General features: G+C 42.9%; 1 protein-coding gene across 5 annotated transcripts in view; it reads left to right on the top strand.

Annotated features, from left to right (window-relative positions):
- FOXN3 (forkhead box N3) overlaps positions 1 to 23,136 on the top strand; it is a 648,650-nt gene that overhangs the window by 280,284 nt on the left and 345,230 nt on the right. The window contains exon 4 of one of the 5 annotated variants that reach the window (XM_069208155.1): positions 8,892 to 9,010. The exons of 3 other annotated variants lie outside the window; for them this stretch is intronic. The gene's annotated coding sequence lies outside the window, so the exon portion shown is untranslated. Of the gene's footprint in view, positions 1 to 4,199; positions 4,285 to 8,891; positions 9,011 to 23,136 lie in introns of those variants that run through there. One more of the 5 variants, XM_069208158.1, reaches the window with a different exon arrangement.

Genomic DNA, 23,136 nt, shown 5'->3' with positions numbered 1-23,136 from the left:
ATCTAGGTTTTATGAACTAGTGCGCATATTGAAGTAGACACTAGGCTGAATGCTGACTGTTGTTTTGGGTCAGGAAGCCAGAATGAACTCAAGATTGGAGGATTATACCTAAACGTAACAAAACCCATGCCTATAATCTTAGGTGGGCATTGTGAACCCTTTGGAAATTATATTAAAGGGAATACGAGCAAAAGTTACACTGCGATATTCCCTTTTCATTATTAAGGGGCCATGAAGAAGTCCCTATGTTTCGGGACGAAACACATTGGCTGTGTTCATGTTCGCATTTTAACACTGTGTCCATGTTCAGTGCTAGCAAGCAATAGAGAATTAACACTTTGATTGGCGTCTGTTCCGTGGTACTCATTGCTATTGACTGAAGTTCTACACAACTTGATGTCCTAACTATATATGAGCTATTAGTCCTTATATAAGTTTTCCTATTGAAAGAGACTTTAAGAAAATACTGATATGAGTGCTCCTCTCTCTTTCTTATGCTAGCATCTGGGTTGCCTAGATCTGGGTGTGATTGTGGGGATTCACAGTATAGGTGCTGGATGAGGCACTTAATGTTATCTTACTTTGTATTAATTAGTATTAGCGGAACCAGGATTCTAGCCCAAGGCCTTCCTCAGCCCTGAGAGAACCCAAACATGCATCCTTTGCTGGGCACTCCAAGATGGTAGGATTACCTTGAAAGGTTGATTGAAGCAGGAAGAAGGCGGAAGTGATGTCACTTCCTGTGTAGATTGATGATGGGAAATGCATTGATTTTACTTCCTGTCCATATGTATGATGGTAAATCCAGTGGTGTGTGACTTACTGTGCAGATGGATGATAAGAAATTAAGTCATTTTGCTTTGCTGCATCTGTTAAAGATATTTTTGGTGGGAATCCAAGGCCATGACTTCCTTTGCAGATTAAAGATGGGAAATAAAGTTTTCTTGCTTGGCTTATTCTTTTACAGATGTTTTTGGCAGGAAGCCACTAATGTAACTTCCTGTGCAGAGAGATGATGGGAAATGCAGTGTACTCCTTTATCCTATTAAACAGTGTATTGTTTAAGTTATGTTCTCTTCTGTTTATAGTACTAGAAGTATAATCTTTGGCTGAGAAAACATACAGTGTGTTGTCATTTCTTTCACTTTTAATGAACATAAATGATACAAGATGGAATGCAGGGAGTCTTGATGTTCACCACTAGGCCAGAGAGCTCCACTGGTCAGTGTCTGGCGAAGTTCTCTAAGATCCCGGGCCTTTACTTGGATGTAATAGAACATATATAAAATCATAGACACTGACAATGAACAGGGCCATCCAGTTTGCCTGTTTAGTGGCTGTACTAGTAAGATCCCCAATGCTCCATGCCTTTTGAGTGTATTATGTTGAGGAGGGCATAGTCTTTCCCTTTTTTGTACTGTTATCCAGTTTACCAGTCAACAGGTAAATCATAACCTTCTAAACTAAGTTTATGGGTTCTTTTCTGCCTTGCTTTGAAGTTCAGTTGGGAAACATGCTTGGTATTGGCAAATAATAGTCATTCCGGCTGCTGCCCCTCCTTAAGGGCGGAGAGGCCCTGCCCCCCCCCCTCTTTTTGGCATACCTAAAGACTGTCTTTCAGGCTCAGCAAAGGTCAACCTGACAGGTACTCTTTATGTTCATGTCAGGCAGCCAGGGGGTACACATGCACTAAATTTGCAGGCGCCTGGCTGCCCGAGGTGAACTTTCCCGGGCTGAGAATTTCACAGCCCTTTGGGTGTGACCTTAGACCTGCAAAAAGCCTTGAGGCTCTCCCCCTCATGTCGAATGGGCACGTCACAGATAGACTAGGACCTGGACGCTTCATTATAAGCCTAGAAGTGCACAGAGCTGTGTGCCAATCAGTGACACCGTGTCAGAGAGTGGAGTGGGGTCGCAACTCTAACTGAACCCATCCCACTCTGTGACTAGTAGGACACTGCTGCCTCCTCTCCTTGGCTGACCATTGAGGAGGCAGCAGTCCCAACCCTCCAGGAACCTCGAAGGCTTCCCTTCTGCCACCTGAGATCACTGATGCAGCCCAGTAAGTTTTTGAAAAATGTTTAGCGCTTGCATGTGAGTGTGCTTGTAGATGGTTGATTACAAGATGTGTGTGTGCATGTGTGGCCTGCCTGCTCAGATTACGAGCCGTCACCAAGTCCTTCCCTGGTCCATTGATGATCTTTTGATGAGTGGCATTATTGAGGAATATTTTCGACTCTCGGGGTGGAAGCTTGTGAGTATAGAAACATCAGTGATGGGTAGTGTTTGTGTTGGCCAGTCGACCTACAGTTCTTTTTGATGATTCATGAGAACAAGGGTTTCCTGGGTAATAAGTGACATTATGTAAGAATTCATGTCAAGCATTTGCCTGGATCTCTGTTGTGGGGTGGGGGTTGTAATGAGATAATACATACTTAGCTCACACGTGTCAGATGGCTGTAGGAGTACATTATTGGTGGCATGTTTATCTTGAGGCAGAAACCTTGGTAGGCCACAAATCACATGACCAAAACACATTGGAAACAGAAACCTTTATATGTAAATTAGGGTTATATTAAGGGTGTGGTGTAGGGTAACAGTAAGGGGAAAATGTTGGCTAGGGTTAGAGGTATTGAATATGTTAGAATTAGAGAGGAGGGAATGCCTAGGTTTAGTGTAATGATTAAGTTTGCGTAGTAAGGGCTAGTAGAGGGCGAACCTAGCGTCAGTGCTGAGACTAAATTCAGAAATACGCCAAAGGTATCAATAGCAATTAATATAGGGTTTGGGTCAGGTAAGTGTGTCCAGATAAGATAAGGATTACTGGCAAAAAAAGAGAAAAATAGAAAATCCAAGAATCTTTTCAGTCATCCCCAAAGAAAAAAGACCCAACGTTAATGTAAAAAATAGGTTATTATACATCAGTGAAGGAGTAATCTCAGAGTGATTAATAGACCTGAAAAAGTAACATGCCTTTTGGAAACAGTTGTGCAATTTTTGTTGTTACATCGTTATGTGCATTACTAGAGACGTGTTAGGGGAAACTGTCTTTTCTAAGAAGAAACACTGGATGTTAGCGGGTCGTTTCGTGGCACTGATTGCGGTGAATCGCTGTTTTTATTACTCTAAGACATCATTGTTTCTGGGAGTTAGTAGCAGCTGACCTTTTTTTGCATGAGAAAAATGTGTATTTCCTGGGTTATAGATTTGTGACTACATCTTTAGGGCTTTTGGTACACAAGTTTGTCTTTTGACTGCAAAGTATTTGGTCCATTCACTTTATACTAACTTTAACTATTTTAAAATCTTTAGGCACTTATTATTGCAATGGTATAGTTAGTCTGTGATGTTCTGCATTGTTTCATTACAGATGTTAGTGAGACCTTCTCCTTTTGTTGGTAGATTGCAGTTGTCAACTCATTTAGAATTCATTCACGAGCTAAAAATATTGGAGGTCAGTTTCCTGGATTGCCTACTCTCTTATCCGTAGGAGCAGGTTTCTTATATGGAGTGTAATTACGTTGAATTGGACAAGGCTTTTGTATGTCTAGTTCACGGGTCTCCAACCTTTTCTGTTGTGAGAGCTACTTATGATCAATAAAAATCATTCTGAACTACTAATATTTTTAGTGTTGTAACAGTGATTACATCAGACAGGATTATGTTAGTTGCCACCTTATCTAAAATTACCCATAGTGATCACCTCTGCATCAGGCAGGGTAGCCAGCAGTAACAAAAGAGGCTATGTCACTTTGGAATTACTTTATGTGGGTAATACATTATAGCTATAGCTTAAATGTCCCTGGCACCAAGCTAATAATAATAGTAATAAATCAAGGGGTGTTGGGGAGGTTCATCACTCAGATATCAACTTAAAATATATTTTGGAAATTCAACCATCTGCTTAGTTCTGTAAATACACACATTCTCAATGTGAATACACAGTTTTCAATTGTGGCATACATATATTAATTCAGTTAAGCAAAGTCCTCTAATTTAGTATACTAGACTCAGGAGAGCTACTTCTGGGCAGTTGGAGAGCTACCAGTAGCTCACGAGCTACTCGCCGGAGAAGCCTGTTCTAGATACTACCACATAGTTAGCTTTTAAAGATGTTTAAGTTGTTGGATGAATCCTAGCTTAGGCTACAAACTGAGTACAAGAAAGGATAAATTCTGTGTTTCTTCATGTCCTGTACAGACCTGTGTAGCACATTGTGTCATCACGGCGCGAACACGAGACTTGGTGGTTACTCTCAGTTTCAATGGAGTCCAACTGAAGTTGGTAAGTTTAATTTCTGAGTCTTCTTATACTTTGTATTCATTGTTTATTGCTTGTGCTGGAGAGGGAACACAGAGCCAGTTGCTGGGTTCCCAGAGAAAAGGATCTTAGATTAGGAATGGGATAGGGTCGTGGGGCTGTGGCTTGTTGCCAATTTATTTGCTGTGAATGGTGCTTGCTGTTCAGTTGTGAAGCTGCTGTCTCACTGTTGATTTAGGATGGGCAAAAGCCTGTGCATATTTGTGATATTTGCCTCCGCCCAGGCACTGAAGCTAGATCTCCAGAGAGGTTTGCTGATGGAGTTATTCTGAAAACCGCAAAGGGAATGGTTTTGATCCTCTAGGTTCCTGGCTGAACTAGGCCACATTAAGAGAGTATATTTTGTAGTATGCCTTCTACAGACTCACATTTTTATACTTTTTTAGGTGTACGGTGGTGCTGCAGTAGGTGATTTTCGTTTAATTGACTTCTAAAATATTGCCATTGCTGCCTTTGAGTCACGATTGTCAGAGTACTGGTGTCTCCTAGTAGAGTTAACAGGAGCCTAAAATCGCAAAATCGAAATTTTACTGGGAAGGGGATATAAGTGCAAGTAGACTCCAGATAGTGTAATTAGTGTAATACCCTCTGTAACCCAGAATCTGCTTACTTAATATCGCTTGGAAATCTCACTAATATTGTACTCTAAAGTACTCTAGATAATTTAACTTTCATATTTTTGCTGCCTTTGCAACTTCAAACACAGGCAGAATTTTTTTTATCCTAGACTTTTTTTAAATGTCTTTAATGGATTTTTTTACTCTCCAGGACTGCTGCCACTTTACCTCTTTCACAACACTTTGGCTATAATAGGATTTTGACCATCTTTAAGTTGAGGATCAGTTGACTTTTAAGAAGGTGGCACTGTGAAACAGTAAATTGGATGACGAGAGGCCTTGAGTGAATGCAGTGCAGAAGTGTGCAGTTCCCGGGTCAGAAGCCTTGAGTTTCTTGTAATTGAGATCTTGACTCAACACATGAAATCCCTCAAAATAATTCTGGTTTTCTGCTGCAATGAGACCTCCTGCCCTGACACTGTTTTCACACCGTTTTACTCTATTCTGCGACTATTCTTTGGGCTACGACGGATGACCTCTCTCATCGGGAAGCTGAAGATGAAACATGATCCTTCCCACGCCTTCTTTCAATCAGAACAGATCATCCTCCAGAAGGCCAACCCCAAGAAAAAAAGCTGTTCACTAGGTCTCATTATCCACGCATTTGACTTCACTTGTTATAGGGTTATGATCTGAACTAACACACAGCCTTATCTTTCATGGTGGGCTCAGGCAGGAAAAATAAATGTTGAAAGGCCCACAGTAAATAGAGTGAACCTTCTAGTGCATACGTGCAGGGAGCCCTGTGATGGGTAGGACGCGTCATAGGTTTCCAAGCCAGTTAGGGCTCCTTCTTCGGACCCTATTGGTTCCCCACCCCTAAATGAGATGGAGGAACTGTTGGTTTGGTAAGGCTGCAGCCTCGCCGATCTACCACAGCACCCTCACTCTGCCAAACTAAGTGAGGCCCCTAGATCTTAAAAGCTTGCCTGCCTGTAATACCAACTGTCCCCTATTCTTTGAGTAATGTAAAGTTCATAACTTCAGGTAATATTTATAAAGTACAGAGGTTTGTCACAGAAACACTATTCCCTCTGTCTACAAATGATGTTATATTATGCTACATCTCGCTTAAAATGCACCGTAGGACCATTGGTGGTCCTGTTGGTTCTTAAGCTACACTGAAGAAATGCAGGAAGACAGCAAGGGCAGAGAGTGTAAGGGCATATTACGCCATTCAGACGCCCTCCCCATGCAGTTGCCTCCTATTGTCCTATCTTACCAGTCTGCTTTTCAAACGTTTGTGGCCTTAGATTGATTGACTGCATTTATACACTGCCTTGGTTTGTTCTCTTGCGTGAAATGGTTTTGTCACCGTTCTTGCCAAGATTTTGTTCATTAATCATTTGTAGTTAGGTCTCTAGAGGAAAAATGCTTGGTGGTTGTAAACTAAAAAATAAACCGTTAATGCGCATTGGAGCGGGAGGCTTGAGACGTACTGTGGTATTTCTGTTTTAAATGTAGAGAAATATTTTAGGCTGCGGTAAGAAATAAACCCTCCATTGGAGTGTTTGAGAGTACTTTACTGGTTGTATACCTTGGTGCAAAGGGATTGCAGAGGGTAATCCCGCAGTGCACAGTCTGAGTAGCACCGGCATCCCCAATGGATCACCAGCTGTCTGCCTATAATTTGGTGAATGGCCGGCAGTGTGGGCCTCCCCAGTGTTTAATTTGTTTAAAAAAAAAAATGTGCCAGGTCCCTCATCAGGAGCCCACCGCAGCTTGTACCACCCTATGGCCAGCATTGCCAATGACAATTCCTACACAACTACTAACAAGCATACTGCTACAAGAGTGACAACTCCGACTGTTCGAGGCCCCCAAAGAAATAAGAAAGGCTTGGGCAGCAGGTATTAGTTGTTTTTACTATAAATTGAATTAATAACCAACTGTTGTTCTTCTCATCTCAAAATTACACAAACATTGCCACCATGTGGCAGCTGTCATACGTGCGATGCTCAGGCTCGGCTCCTCCACTACAGCAGACGAACGTCACCCCCCCCTGCCGGCAGCAGCAGCTGCAAAACGTTTACTACAAAACAATAATAAATAAGTAAATGGGCAGAGCCACTGGCTATGATGGGAGAGCACTCCCCCTCAATGCGCATGTATGTTTGGCTGGCCGTCCAAACACACATGCGCCCTGGGCTGTCTCCAGCCCAGCAACACAGTTGCCGGGCTGGAGAGAGCATGCAGAGGCTCCCAGTTTGCCTGGAGTTCCCTGGCTGTGCACTCCGAGCCAATCTGAACGCTGCTATGAGCCTGCACATGTACTGCAGGAAAGGAGTGGCGCAGCTGCAGCAAAAAAAATGTTTTTCAATTAATTCGCACGCCGCCCCCCCCCCCCCCCCCCCAGCACTCCATCCCCCACGAGCCGCCCGCCCCAAGAAAGCACCGCAAGCCGCTCCTGCCGGTGCTGAGCACTGGAAACCACTGACTAAAGTTAAGCCCTGGGTCTCTCACCCCTCTGGGGCTGCAGTGGGGTTCAGCTGAGCAGCACCCACCCACGTAGTCCTTTGCGAGTGTCATACAGGCCTCCATCAGCGCTGCTGGGAGAAAGACAGTTTAGAGTTAGAGACTAATTTACCACCATTAGGAATAGAAGCTATCACTTAGGTAATCTGATGGAGGAGGTAGATTGACTCCGCTGATCATGATGCTATTACCCCAGTACACACTGTGGTAGTACGAACAAATCACCACTCCTTCCTTGCACACCCACCATTGTATAATTGACCCCTCCCTGTTCTGCCTGGCATCACAAACCCTCCCAATTGCACGGATGTCAAATAAAGATTGTCGGGGCACGGTTGTGACCATGTGATACTCCTAATGTGATTCGTTTTGTCGTGGCCTGGGGGGGAGCAGAAACTATTGCACTCCCAGTATGGCACCCCTATACATGCTTCAATCTCCAAAGCTAGATAGGATGAGCAGTCTGTGTTACTTCTGAAGGTGGTAATAGATATAACCGATATAGTGTAACACAGCATAACACACGATAAACTGAATGCTATGACCTATGTATTTAAAAATACACTAATAATTTTGTATTTACATATAGGGATTGTAGGGCTGTCAAAATAATGAACAATGCCCAAGCCGTGACGTCCTAGCCTCTTCTGAGGTTTTGATACAAATCTCCTTACATGGTTTAGTGCTACACACAAAATAAGGATGTGCGCTTTGGGCATTGTTTTTCTGCGAAGGAAGGGTTGGGTGATTTTGACTCTTTGGATAAACTTGGTTCCACTAGGGTACTAAGTTTCAGGGGTGCATTATGGGAGAGGCCGCTGACAGTCATGATATCTGGGTCGTAGGAACTTGCATCTGAATTCGCCAACCAATGGTCCTGCCAACTCTCATTAGCAACTGGGGAACAAGGATTGAGGACTACAGTCTGTTTGCATATTTAACTTAAGCTACAATAATTCTGGAAATGTGAGAAGGTAGCCGCTGGGTTACTGACCCCATGATTGGTGCAGGGGCACTCAAATAAGGCTGTAAAGCAGGTGCCATTTGCCCTAAGTATTTGCACACCAGGAGACAATACATTCATTTTGTGATGTGCGCTCCAGCAAATGTTCACAACCACCTCATGAAGCCGTCGAGGCTGAAACCTGCCCAGACAGATTGGTGCAAATTTAATAATTTACGAGAAGTCTGGCTTTTCTAATTGTTGATTAATTATTGATAACATTGTCTTTAATCAACGGAATGGTTAACAGAAGAGCATGCAGAACGGGTTTGCACCGTCACAGATGTTGGCAGCGCACACGTCAATCACTTGGTACGCCAGGCTATTTTGGTTGCGTGTCACATGTGGCAAAAAGGCAGACGTCAAAGGCCTAATATAATTAGAAAAATTGAATAGTGTGGCAATTATCTTCTGTCCTACATGAGTAACCCAGACAACCGCATATTGGTTTGTGTTTTGTTTTTTACTGATTTCAGGTCCGACTTGGCCCACAAGGGCAATCACATGCATATCCTCTAAATTCATGACATGTAAACTGTAAACAAACAAGCTCCCTGGGATGTGAAGACGCATATAATGAATTGCCCCAGCCAAAGTAAGCAATTTAATTTAACTATTGCAGACTCAGTCTAATGTATTGACTTGCTTCACACTTATGCAGGATTTGACAAGATGGAAGAACTGTCCCCATACAAGGATGCAAATTTAAGATAAAATAATGCATGTTCAGAAAGCAGTACTATGTATTCATTTGTCACACATTATTTATGCTTAAGTTGTTTTCTAAGAGGGTGTTCATCTTGAGGTATTTTATTTTTCTCAAAATTATATACATTTTTAGAGACTAAAAGAGGGGCACCTTTTATTTTAGCGCTACTGCCAGTATTAAAAAATACTGCTCATGTTTAGGTCTGGTCTACCAGGCAGCTCAAGTTGTCTCCTTGCGAAAGATCTATTGTGAGCTTTCCAAGAACTTACATTGTGCTCATTGCTTACCATTGGTTACATTTATTGCCATACTTGTTTGTTTGCTTCTTATTTGGAAATTTTCCTCTTACCATCTTGTGTTTGTCAATTCCCTGCAACACAGCCTCTTTACCATCCTTTTTCTTGGCCGACTTGTATTTTTCCATCGATTCATTTTAGGGAACTTTATTTTGTATTTTTGGTTAAGCAGTCCATGAGAGTACCTTGTTTTTCAACTCGCACCGCTATGCGATTCTCCCAAGCTCACCGTCCTGTGCTGCATTCTCTCATCTAATTCTCCCTGTGCCCTCCTTGCTTCGTGTTGCTTTTCTCTAGTGTATTGATTTTACCCTCCTCCCTCACCTGGGTTTACTTGTATTTTAAATACTTCTTCTAGCCACTGTTGCTTACCCGACCCCCACATTTCATCCTCCCTCCCCCTGTAGGCATTACTTATTTTTTTTAGCTTTATTTTAAGGGCATAGCTGCTGCTGTTTGCTGCACAACGCTGTGCTTTAAACAAATGTGTTTTCATGCTGTTAAAATCTCTTTTTTATTGACTGATCTAAGTGGAACCTGCCATCTAATATCAGTCAAAAAAAGAAAATGCTGCCCACTTTATTCTGTAAGCATGCACATGCATAGTTACACATATGTGCGACTAGAGATTAACACAATTGCCAAAGTCGCTGCATCATTGTCCCTTTTTGTTATTTTGTTTTTCAACCAATGCTAAACAGTATTCCAAAAAGCCATGGCCCAAAGGCAAGACCTGTTGGCTTTGCCAATGCTTGTTGGAGTTTGCGTTGCAAGGAGGTAGTGGGATGTAAGACCTAGTTAGGCATATAAAAGCCGTTTCAGTGTTCTCTGTTGGTCAGTGTTACAGTGCAGTTTTGTTCAAGTGGCTAAATTGGTGATCTTGCAACCTAGAGGCTTGATTCTGATGCAAGCTTCTGGGCACATCACGTCTTATCCGTGGCTGAAAATGGATGACATGTAGTGTAAAAATGTGTAATATCAGTATGTAAAGCTCAGTCTTACTGTGTGATTTTTTTCGATGGGACTGGCAGAATTAAATATTAATGTCCCAACTTCCTCTTCCACACCTGCTTACATCCTGATTGCTGTAACTCGATGTCCGACGGGACCTACACACTATAGTGTTAAATGTATAGCACCTCTTGATAGAGATGATCCTGCTATAATAAAATGTACTGAAATATATCCTCTGCTCCCTGGAGCTAGGGCCACACTGTGGAATCTGCTTAGAGTTTGAAGAAAATGGGACCCAAAACAGGACGAACAGAAAACATCTGCCAATTTATGATAATGTCTGCATCCACCAATCTCTAAATAGTGCCCACATCGAGTATCTGGAATACAATAAATACAATATATTACATGTATATAACATGCACATTACAAAATGATCAGTGATGTGGTGCACGAGTCCACATGAACATTGCCTATTCTATTGACCTCAGAGAAATAAAAGGCTGTTTACCCTTATAGGATTCCGAACGTTAGGTACCTGACAAATGAGGGCCTGATTCAAAAAGGTAAGTTACACTTTTCAGTAAGTTTACTACTTTCGATAAACAAAAGCCTCTGAGTGCAGTTTGAGAATCAGGCCCGACTGAGTAGTCAATGCTATATACATACCATTCACTCTACTTGTGCAGCCTTATTGCGTTTATTTAAAATTTTGCCTCAAATTGACTTTAGCCCTTTGGGTATGTCGCCAGTTGTTCGACACTGGGGAAATAAATAAATGCCCTTTTGGGGAGTCTTTTATTCCTTAAGCTCAGGCTGCTCAGGAAGAGCTTCCAGACCAGCCTGGGTGTTTATTATTTTTTGTTTTTTACTGTAATGACAATTGGCGCACTGCATTACAGTAAAGTGAAAATAAAACAAACCAAATGGCTCATTTTACTTTCACTGCACCAGTGATCGGGCGCATATCTCAGCCCGAGCACTGATTGGGGAGAATGAGGTATTGTTGGAAAGGGGGTGATCTCCCCTTTTCAATTATACCTCTTCCCAGTAGATCCCTGCTTAGAGATCACCACATGAGAGTAATCCTCAAGCAGGGATCTACCCACTAGCCACCAGGGATGGGCCAATATATTTACCTGGAGCAGTCTTTCTGCCCCCCTCGGGGAGCATCAGGGTACTTAGCCTCGCTTTGCTTCCCTGAGAGGCAGAGAGACCACAGGACACCAGGGAACTGCATTATTAGTAAATTATGGTGTGTGGGCTGCCCACTACAGGCATGGTCATGCACCCACCCCTTTTAACTGGGACAGCAGTCCTTCTGTCCCCCTTGGGGATGATGGGGGTAATTAGCCACAATTTGCCCCATGGGGTGTTGGCAGAAAGCCCACTAGATACCATGGAAGCATTTTCTTAATATAGGGGTGGGGGATGCCCACCATGGGCATAGCCATGCCCCATCTTGATTAAACGGGCATTGATCTTTCTCCACCCCCACCGGGTGGGGGTACTTACCCCCAGTCTGCTCCCAGGGGGTGGGGGGGCAGAGAGGCCATTAGACACCAGGGAAAGGAAGTCTTTTCAAATATAGGGGTGGTAGCTGGCCACTATAGGCATAACCATGCCCCGCCGCTATAAAATGGGACAGTTGTCTTTTTGCCCCACCCTGGGGATGCAAAAAGCCCACCAGATGTCAGAGAAGCATTTATTATTTTAAAAATAGGAGAGGGAGCTACCCCCAATGGACATGGCCATGCCCCCTCCCCATTTAAATGGGCATCAGTCTTTCTGGCCCCCTGGGGTGCGGATGGGAGTAATTACCCCTGATCTGCCTCTCCACCCCAATTGGGTAGAACGTGATCCAGGGAAAGCTTTTTTTTAATATATAGAGGTGTGGGCTACCGACCATATGCATGGCCATGCCCCCACCCCATCTAAATAGGGATCAGTCTTTCTGCCCCCCCAGGGCAAATAAGGAATTGCTCCTGATCTGCCCCACCGGGATGGGTGAGACAACAAAAAGCCCACTAGATACCAGGGATTATATTAAAAATAAAAAATGTCTACCATTGGCATGGTCATGCCCTCACCCCAAAAACAAAGCAGGCAGCCTATCTGCTCCCCCCGCCCCCCAGGGGATTGATGGGGACAATTGCCCCAATCTGCCCCAGGGGGTTGGGGCGGGGGTAGAGCCCACTAGACATTAGGGACTAGATTCTTGTAATATTTTTTGGGAGGGGGAGAGAGGCCCTCCCTTGGCATGGACACGTGCTCCACCCCACCCCACCCCACCCCGGGCCCAATGTTCATGCTGCCCCTCCTGGGGGTGGGTAGTATATTCAACCTACCAGACCCAGACAGCTCTGAAAAGTAGACATCTGGGGGAGTCCATGGAGGTGTGCCTCTCATGCATCCCACACCATTTTCTTATCCACAATGCCCTGCAAACCTCAAACATAAAATAAAAACACACATGTTCCTCACATTTCTGTGAGGAAAGCTCCTGGAATACGTAAGGAGCCACATCTTTCCTACCACACAGCATTCCCCTAAGGCTCCTGTTAAAAATGGTTCCTCACTTCTGTGGATGGGCCAAGAAACCGTGACACAAAAGGCTCTAAAGTTCTACATGGAGAGATCAGCAGTGGGGTAGCTGCGGATTTTGGGGCCATGTTCAGACACATGGAAACGTACCAGCCACAGACATTTTTGAAAAGCAGACAACAATTGTATTGTAGGGTGGTGTGTCTTGCATGAATCCCATAAGCTTTTCCTAACGACAGTGCCCTGAAAACCTCAAACGTTGCCTGAAATCACACATTTTCCTCACATTTTTGTGAAGAAAACATCCGTAATCTGCAGGAATCCACAAAATTCCTGCCACCAAGCATTAACCCACTTGTGCTGATAAAAATGCTGTACCACTTGTGTGGTTTGGCCTATTGCCCATGACTGTAACAAATCAAGAAAGGATCAGACCAAGGTCAATAGGAGTCCCCAGACAAGGGCTCACATTGCCCTTGGTTTGAGTGGAAAAATATGATGTATCCATGTTGAATTTTGGGACCTTTCCTGTCGCAGGCACTAGGCCTACCCACACAAGTGAGGTACCATTTTTATCAGGAGACATGTGGAAGCATAGGCTAGTAGGATATTTGTTATTACCAATTGTATTTCACTGCATTTGTGCCTTCCAAATGTAAGTCAGTGTATAAGGAAAAAAAGAAGACACAATGAAAAATAACCCCTAAATAATTTGCTTGTAAGGGGAGTACCTATAGATTCAGAGATGTACAAATAACAACTGTTTGTACATGCAGCTAAGTTGTTGACTCTGGTTACCTTCAGTCCCTGGAGAACCTACAAACCCTATATGTCCCCACAACCAAAAGGGAAGGGTCTAGCAAACATAATGGTGTATTGCTTATGTAAATCAGCCATTGTGACAGAAAGTTACAGTTGAAAACATTGCCCCAAATGGCTGTAGTTTTACTACTTGTTTTCAATATTGCTTTATTTCATCAGTTAGCTCTTTCATGAAAACCTTGAGGGATCTGCACGTATGACCCCGTGCTGAATTTTTGCATTTTTGCTACTTTTAGGAAATATATAGCTTTCCTTAATCACCCACGGGGTTCACACTGGTTTCCACCACAAACTGGAAGTAGGTTGAAAGCACAAAAAATAGGAAAGATGAGTGATGGAAACTTTAGCACATTAAACTGTTTGTTGATGCCATTTTTATGTAAAAAAGCAGACACTTTTATCCAAAGCACCTTTTTCATATTTTCCCCCATAAAATCAAAATTGAGCTACAGTTTGGTTATTTTCGCAGACTACTCCAGGGTAATCCACAAACTCTGTGTACTTTTATAATCTGGGATGCAAATTTGACACGGATAGCTTATGTGAACAAAAAGTTATGGAGGCCTAAGCACAAACGACCTCAAATAGCCAAAAAATGCTCAGCACTGGGGGGGGGAAAAGGCCCAGCAGTTAAGGGATTAAAGCACTGTAGGCTTCCAAGAATTTTGGGGTAAGTGAATGCACCCAAAGATAGACATGACCCCTATTTGGTTTTCTTCGATTGCTACAACAAAGTCTGTAGTTCATTGTTGTTTGTTGACCTAAATGCTTCACCATTTCACAATGCATTAAAAATGGAGAAAATTGTTGTGACTTGCTCCCACCAACATAGAGCAGGATTTGGACTCTACTAGATCAATAAACAGATCACACTTAGACCCTCTCTCCTTCACAATTATTCTAGCAACATGCCTTAGAGGCTGCTAAGTGACATGTTTATCGCTGTACAAGACTGAAATAAACAGGAAACCAAGTAAATATATTATTAGTTTTGGCCTTCGGCCATATTTGTCGGGCCTTTTATTAAAATGGCAAATTTGCTTTTTTGGCTTTTTTTCAGCTGTATTAACTGTGAGGCACACCTAGCACCAGGGGCACAATGCAGGCCCCTGCAGCTCTGTGACATTGAAGGGCCCCCAATATTTAGGGTTCCCCCATTCAGTCTAAAGCTTATGATTATCAAAGAGATGTGGGAGTCACAGGGGCCCCTTATCACCTTCTGCAAGTGAGGCCCCATAATTTTGCTTTATGCTCCTACCCAGCAAACCTAGCTTGCAAGTTGTAGCAAATTGAACATTCGAAAGAAAGCTGAATGTGGATTGTACTGTGACCCGAGTGGTGTTCCTTTTCGAAGGTGGAGGTGCTCTGTCTTTCTAGACTACCACAAGCTTAGCAGTCGCAAACCTACACATTGGAACAGTTACAACCATTAAAAACACAGAAATCCTGAACGTGGCTCTCCCTGCACAGCAGGAGAGCCAATACAACAATATTCACTACTTTGCAGGCATTTCTTTTTCAAAACATTCTTGCCCATAACTCAGCCTGTGGCTGTCCTAGGGCAATAGGACCATCATCAAAACATTAGGCACGGCACACTCTTTCTGTCTAGGTTATCTTTGGGTCCCCACATTAGGTTGGCGGGATGCCAAAATAGAAACCTCTCTCACCATTCAATGTCTTTTAAAGCTCTCTCATGGCGGGAACGTTTGTTTTACAGCTTGGAGTAGTTTGTATTTAAGGGCCTTCTTTGTATTAGTATTTCAGTAGGCCTGCTAGTCCTCAAAATGTGTAAGGCACTCTTCCCTCTAGGTGCTACATATATAATTATACTACATTATTTTCTGACAATCTGTTTTCATATCGTTAGGTCCACTAGGGGCTAACTATATGGTTACATGACCATGTTTCTAACAAATGCTGCTTTCAATATGGTGTTCTCTAGGGGCTGTTCTGAGCATTACAATCAAGATATTACAATATTCGCTGCACTCTGGGAAACTCGTCCCCTAATGCTTTGCAGGGCATTTCTTTTTCAAAACATTTTTGCCCATAACTCACCACACAACGTGCTGTTTCTGTCTAGGTCATCTCTGGGTCCCCACACTAGATTGGGGGGAACCCCAAAATAATAATATAAAACAATAAAATAAATAATGGCAACATTTTCATTTTTTTGTGCAGATAGAGAAAAAAGGCAAATGTATATGCTTTTGTTATATTTAGGGCCGCTAGAATTTTGTGGCAGAGAGGACCAAATTATACGGCAGGGATGACCAATTTATATGGCAAGAAAAGTCCAGTTATGCATTCACAACGCCAATAGTTATAACTCAAGCAAATACGAGACCTTTTGCATTTGCAAATGCTTGTTTTTAGAATTTGAGGGTTAATTGACTTCTCAGGAAGTCAAACGCCTTTCTCATAGATGACCATACTAGCTTAGATTAGCAAAGCTATATTTACATGCTTAAAATGTGGGCGTTTTTTGTTGTAATCCATATTTACATTCTGGACCTTAATTTCCGTTAAAAAGATGTAATTTTACTTATGCGTCCACAGCACAGCGCAGTTCTGTTGGTGCCACTGGTCGGAACAGGTTTGCAGATCTGCTTAACCATTACTTCCTATTTGTTGTCAGGAATATTGTAGGGTGTCCATTGTTTTTGTTATGCGAGTGCGTACATTGCTTTGGCTTTCCTCGCTAGTGCTTCAACTCAAAAATACTAACAGAAATCCAGGTTCCTTTGGAACATCTTGAGTTTTACATACTTTTGTAGTTTTTTCACGACAAAAAAACACTGCGGGAGTATCTATGAAATAAACTGTCTTGTTTTCTAAATTGTACTGCCCTAAAACGGAGAGGTGCTAATTGCCCTAAAAACTTACTGAGCGTGTTACATTAAACTGCTGATGTGGAAGAGGGAAGAGAGACACGCATGCAAACGTTTGAAGATGATCTGCCCAACTCTAATCCTCTTTCTGTCTCCGATAATAACCCGGGGTGTCAGACATGTTTTTAGTACCAGAAAAGTTTAGCGAAGTTTGAAGTGCACTGCAAGTTAATATTAGCTGAGATCAAACCCCGCCAACTTGTAACAAGCATGCTCGTTTTTTCCCTGCGAGTTTTTCTATGCACAATGATAAATGTGTGTCGATTCTTTTCAGCAGGTTTACTTTTCTGACTAATTGTTATAAAATTCATGATTTTCACCCATATTTAGGGGTAAGAAAAAATACATTACTCACATATAGCTATATGCAACCCTACTTGCTAACCAGCACCGTCAAAACAAAAAAGAAAATACATTTGGGACTTTAGCGATCAGCTGTAGTCTCCATGTTGTGTTTTTTTGATGCAGCACTTTATTTCACGCAACGCCAGTTTTAAACAATTGCTCTAATTTTTTTTAAAGGTGAAATACAGAAATTAGGTTTTGCTTTGACATTCCCCATGCCGTCATTCATGACCATCACACGGATAGCTAGGCATCTTGACCACATGGTGTTAAACTAACATTGACAAGGCTAAGAGGTATGGTTTTTTGTTAGGGATAATTGTGCTAATAGGAGGGCGACTTGTTGAGTTAAGCTGTACCCTCAAAGAAGTGTTAAGGAAAGGAACCAGAGGATGAGGCGTGTTTTGCGAATAGTGCACATAGGAGTCATGAATAGCAAAATATTGCAAGGTAGATTCTTTAACATAGGGCCAGTATAATAGTTGCAACTTCAACAAAGCCCATGTGTATGCCTGCCTTTACTTTGTGAACAAAAATGTCTGTAAATCCGACAGCATGCTATTATTACAACAAATGAACACATAAGGGTGATTAGTAAATAGCACAGTGGGGACCTTAGCCTTTCCTAAAGACAAACATAGCACACCTCCTACACAAAACACCCATAAAGCAACAATTAAATTGTCATTGTGTCAGTAAAGTGAAAATATCAAAGAACGTACTCTGACTCTGAATTATATGTTATGTCATGTCAGGCCTATAGCTTAACAAATGAACTGTTTGAGTTTCAACGCCAAAACCAAATGAGAACTCTAACGGAGCAGTGTAACCATCCGCGAAACGCTATGTCCTTGATAGACAGCTCATCCTAGCAATGGCAAACCAGGAAAACAATAAAACAGTCAATGTTTAAAGGACACTAAACCACAGCTCACTCCTTCTTTACTTCATGTTATACTTCGTTTTGTAGAATTGATGACGTGATCTTCAATCAGCCAAAGCTCTATGCAGCCAGACCTAAGAAGGATTACATTTTTAAAGAAGCAAAAATAATTGTATATGTGAACATAGTCCTAGCCTGAAACATTTATATTGTAGTAGAGGTATGTTTTATTAAATATGTATATTAGGCACACTAAGATCTAATAGACATAAAAGTGTCTCCTTAATGGTATGACTTAAATGAATAGGAAAGTTGCAAATTCCTTTTTTCATTTTCACAAAATGAATATGGATGAACATCAATAAGTTGAAAAAATAATAAATATGGATAAATACAGATGGAAATGAAAAAATAACATAATATCAAAAGCCTTAATTATGCGTAGCAAGTCAGTAGCAGTTGTTAGGGGCTGGAGATGAGAACTTGCAACAAGGAAGTAAGGCCCCCCTACTCCTAAGTTTACGAAGAGTGAACTTTCTGATATTCAGTTAAGGAGTTGCCCTAGGAAAGCTTGAGGTGTTTGCTGAAAACACTGAATTAGCGGTGATCCCCATGAATTAAGCTCTTTTCATGGCAAAGACGTGTTTTACGTTCCAATTCACAATGATTTTTAGGTGCTCATGCTGTGTGCCACTTTGGTATGATGGTGCAACAAGGTGAATGTAGGAGCAGGAAAGGAAGGGGATTGAAATACATGTAGGCCCATAAAAGACTGTGACCTGCAGATTTTAGTTACCTATTAAAAACTTAACAAAATAATAGTTCACACTAAATCAGCATATTGTGGACTGTTATTTACTCATTGCACTGAGCAAATCCTGAATTTGCAGCAATCTATTTGCCTGTCTTGGAAAGAAAGGATTGTAGTTGTCAACAGGTGTACAAACTCAACCAAAATGGAGGCACTAGTAATATAATGTAGCAGTTCACGTTTAATATTCCTGGTTGAGAGGACATTGATTTCCAGACATATAAAGCTGAGTGTTCTTATTGGAGTTGCCAACTGATTGAGGTTGACTTCTAATCAGCCGTATTGCTGAAAGAGTAAGATCCCTTCTCCTGTTAATCACGTCTCTGGGCCTATAGGAAAAAAATAGAAGGGTCCTGTTCATTGTTGTTCCATGTACAGTGCTAATATTAGTGCCAAGTTAGTTTTGAATTGGCACAAATAGGAGGAACCTACTGCATGCACAGAACAACAATGTTCAGTTAAAGAAAATGGATGGGACATAAGGAAAGGGAGAGAATCAAATCTTTATATATATATATATATATGTTCGATGGCATGTGTAGCTGCAGATACACATGCTCTGCATATCCCGCCATCTAGTGTTGGGCTAGGAGTGTTACAAGTTGTTTTTCTTCGAAGAAGTCTTTTTGAGTCACGAGATCGAGGGACTCCTCCCATTTCGGCTCCATTGCGCATGGGCGTCGACTCCATCTTAGATTGTTTTCTTTCCGCCATCGGGTTCGGACGTGTTCCTCTTCGCTCCGTGTTTCGGTTCGGAAAGTTAGTTAAATCTCGGAAAATTTGACGGTATTGTTGGCGTTCGGTATCGGGTTAGTTAACGCAGATCGACACCGAATCAAGAAGAGCTCCGGTAGCCCTTCGGGGCTTCTATTCCCCGGCGGGGCCTGGTCGGCCCGACCGCGTGTGTCTTCAAGGCTAATGGAACGGACCCCATTCCGCTTCTGCCCCGAATGCCACAACAAGTATCCTTACACAGATCAACATCTGGTCTGTAATTTGTGTTTGTCCCCAGAACACAAAGAGGATACCTGCGAGGCCTGTCGGGCGTTTCGGTCGAAGAAAACGCTACGGGACCGGAGAGCACGAAGGCTTCAAATGGCATTGGCGCCGTCAGGACACCACGACGTCGAGGAAGAGGAGACTTTCTCCATCGCTGACTCGGACGAGCCCGAAACACAGCAGGCGCCGAAAACCGTGAGGAAACCAGCCCCGGCCAAAACTCACGTCAAAATCATGAAGGCCCAGGGGACGCCACCGCCGGCAGGCCATGGCTTAACCCGTAAAATCGGTGACCATCCATCGGCATCGAAAAAGGGCACACACGTGTCGAAGTCATCCGACTCAGGTCGAGATCCCAGCACAGAGCATACTCGACACCGAGAACCTGGCTCAGACCAGACTCAACACCGAGAGACCGGCTCCGAGATAAGTCGGCACTGAGAGATCGGCACACCGAAACCTAAAAAAGTGGCTTCGGAGCCGAAAAAGACTGTAGAAAAAGTTTTGGTACCGAAACACCCAGCTTCGGAGCCGAAAACAAGCTCCTACTCCGAAGAACAAGGCCTTTCAGAACAACTACAAGGCCATAAATTTGGACAAGAGCTAGAAGCAGAGGAGCCAGATTATACACAAAGAAGGCTCCATATTCAAAAGGAAACAGGGAAAATAAGAACTCTCCCTCCTATAAAGATGAAAAGGAAACTTGCTTTCCAAGACAAAGAAAAACAACCACAAGCAAAAGTGGCAAAAGCAGTAACTCCACCTCACTCTTCGCCACAACCATCACCACACCACTCACCGCAACTGTCACCAATTGCAACCCCCCCTATGATGCAATCGCCAACGCACACAGGGATCAGCCAGGATGACCCAGATGCATGGGATCTATATGATGCGCCAGTATCAGATAATAGTCCAGACTGCTACCCAGCAAGACCATCACCACCTGAAGACAGTACTGCCTACACGCAATTGGTGTCCAGAGCAGCGGCTTTTCACAATGTGGCACTGCACGCAGAACCCATTGAGGATGACTTTTTATTTAATACTTTGTCGTCGACGCACAGTCAGTACCAAAGTCTCCCAATGTTACCAGGGATGTTGAAACACGCGAAACAAGTATTTCAAGAACCCGTCAAAGGCAGAGCCATCACACCTAGGGTGGAGAAAAAGTACAAGCCTCCCCCTACAGACCATGTATACATCACACAACAACTGACACCTGACTCAGTAGTAGTAGGCGCAGCACGTAAAAGGGCTAATTCACACACCTCTGGAGATGCACCACCACCCGACAAAGAAAGTTGAAAGTTTGATGTAGCGGGGAAAAGAGTTGCAGCACAAGCGGCCAATCAATGGCGCATTGCCAATTCCCAGGCTTTATTGTCAGGATATGACAGAGCTCATTGGGATGAAATGCAGCACTCTATAGAACATCTGCCCAAGGAGTTCCAAAAGCGTGCACAACAAGTGGTGGAAGAGGGCCAAAGTATCTCAAACAACCAGATACGATCGGCAATGGATGCAGCAGACACAGCCGCAAGAACTGTGAATACAGCGGTCACTATTCGGAGACACGCATGGCTACGCACCTCCGGGTTTAAGCCCGAGATCCAACAGGCGGTGCTTAATATGCCTTTTAATGGACAGCAGTTGTTTGGGCCGGAGGTGGGCACAGCTATAGAGAAGCTAAAAAAGGACACGGATACGGCCAAGGCCATGGGCGCGCTCTACTTCCCACAGAGCAGAGGCACATTTAGGAAGACACAATTTAGAGGGGGGTTTCGGGCCCAAAGCACAGAACCCTCAACCTCACAAACCAGACCCACATACCAGGGCCAGTATCAAAGAGGAGGATTTCGGGGACAATACAGAGGTGGACAGTTCACTAAAACTAGAGGAAAGTTCCAAAGCCCAAAAACCCCTCAAACTAAACAGTGACTTCAGTGTCACCAATCCCCAACACATAACACCAGTGGGGGGAGACTCACAGATTACTACAAAAATAGGGAGGAAATAACAACAGACTCGTGGGTCCTAGCCATTATCCAACATGGTTATTGCATAGAATTCATACAATTACCACCAGATGTGCCTCCAAGGACACACAACATGTCCAAACAACACTTGGATCTATTACAACTAGAAGTCCAAGTGTTATTACAAAAAGATGCAATAGAACTAGTACCCAAACATCAGAAAGGAACAGGTGTCTACTCCCTGTATTTTCTAATACCAAAAAAGGACAAAACTCTGAGGCCCATATTAGATCTCAGAACATTAAATATTTACATCAAATCAGATCACTTTCACATGGTGACACTTCAAGACGTAATTCCATTGCTCAAACAACAAAACTACATGTCAACATTAGACCTCAAGGATGCTTACTTCCATATACCTATATATCCTTCCCACAGGAAATACTTAAGGTTTGTAATCCAAGGAGTACATTACCAATTCAAAGTGTTACCATTCGGGATAACAACAGCACCAAGGGTATTTACAAAAGGCCTTGCAGTAGTAGCTGCACACATCAGAAGACAGCACATACACGTATTCCCGTATCTAGACGATTGGTTAATCAAGACCAACACGCAGGAACAGTGTCTTCAACACACAAAATATGTCATAGAAACCCTTCACAAACTAGGGTTCTCACTAAACTACCAAAAATCACACTTACAGCCGTGTCAAATACAACAATACTTAGGAGCAACAATCAACACAAAAAAAGGGATTGCCACTCCAAGTCCACTAAGGGTACAAGCATTCCAAAACGTAATATAAAGCATGCACCCAAACCAAAAGTTTCAGGTAAAATTAGTGATTAAACTACTAGGCATGATGTCCTCATGCATAGCCATTGTCCCAAATGCAAGATTACACATGCGGCCCTTACAACAGTGCCTAGTAACACAATGGTCACAAGCACAGGGTCAACTTCAAGTTCTAGTGTTGATAGACCGCCAAACATACACCTCGCTTCAATGGTGAAATCCTATACATTTAAACCAAGGGCGGCCTTTCCAAGACCCAGTGCCTCAATACGTGATCACAACAGATGCTTCCATGGTAGGGTGGGGAGCACACCTCAACCAACACAGCATCCAGGGACAATGGGACACTCAGCAGAAACAACTTCATATAAATCAGTTAGGACTACTAGCAGTGTTTCTAGCGTTGAAAGCATTTCAACCACTAATAGCCCACAAACACATTCTTGTCAAAACAGACAACATGACAACAATGTATTACCTAAACAAACAGGGAGGGACACACTCAACACAGTTGTGTCTCTTAGCACAAAAGATTTGGCATTGGGCGATTCACAATCACATTCGCCTAATAGCGCAATACATACCAGGAATTCAAAACCAGTTAGCCGACAATCTCAGTTGAGATCACCAACAGATCCACGAATGGGAAATTCATCCCCAGATACTACAGACCTACTTCCAAAA

This window comes from Pleurodeles waltl, chromosome 9 (genome assembly GCF_031143425.1).
Source record: "Pleurodeles waltl isolate 20211129_DDA chromosome 9, aPleWal1.hap1.20221129, whole genome shotgun sequence".
NCBI classification, from domain to species: Eukaryota; Metazoa; Chordata; class Amphibia; order Caudata; family Salamandridae; genus Pleurodeles; species Pleurodeles waltl.
Note: the sequence above shows the minus strand (reverse complement) of the source record. Positions and strands in the feature narration are given on the sequence as shown.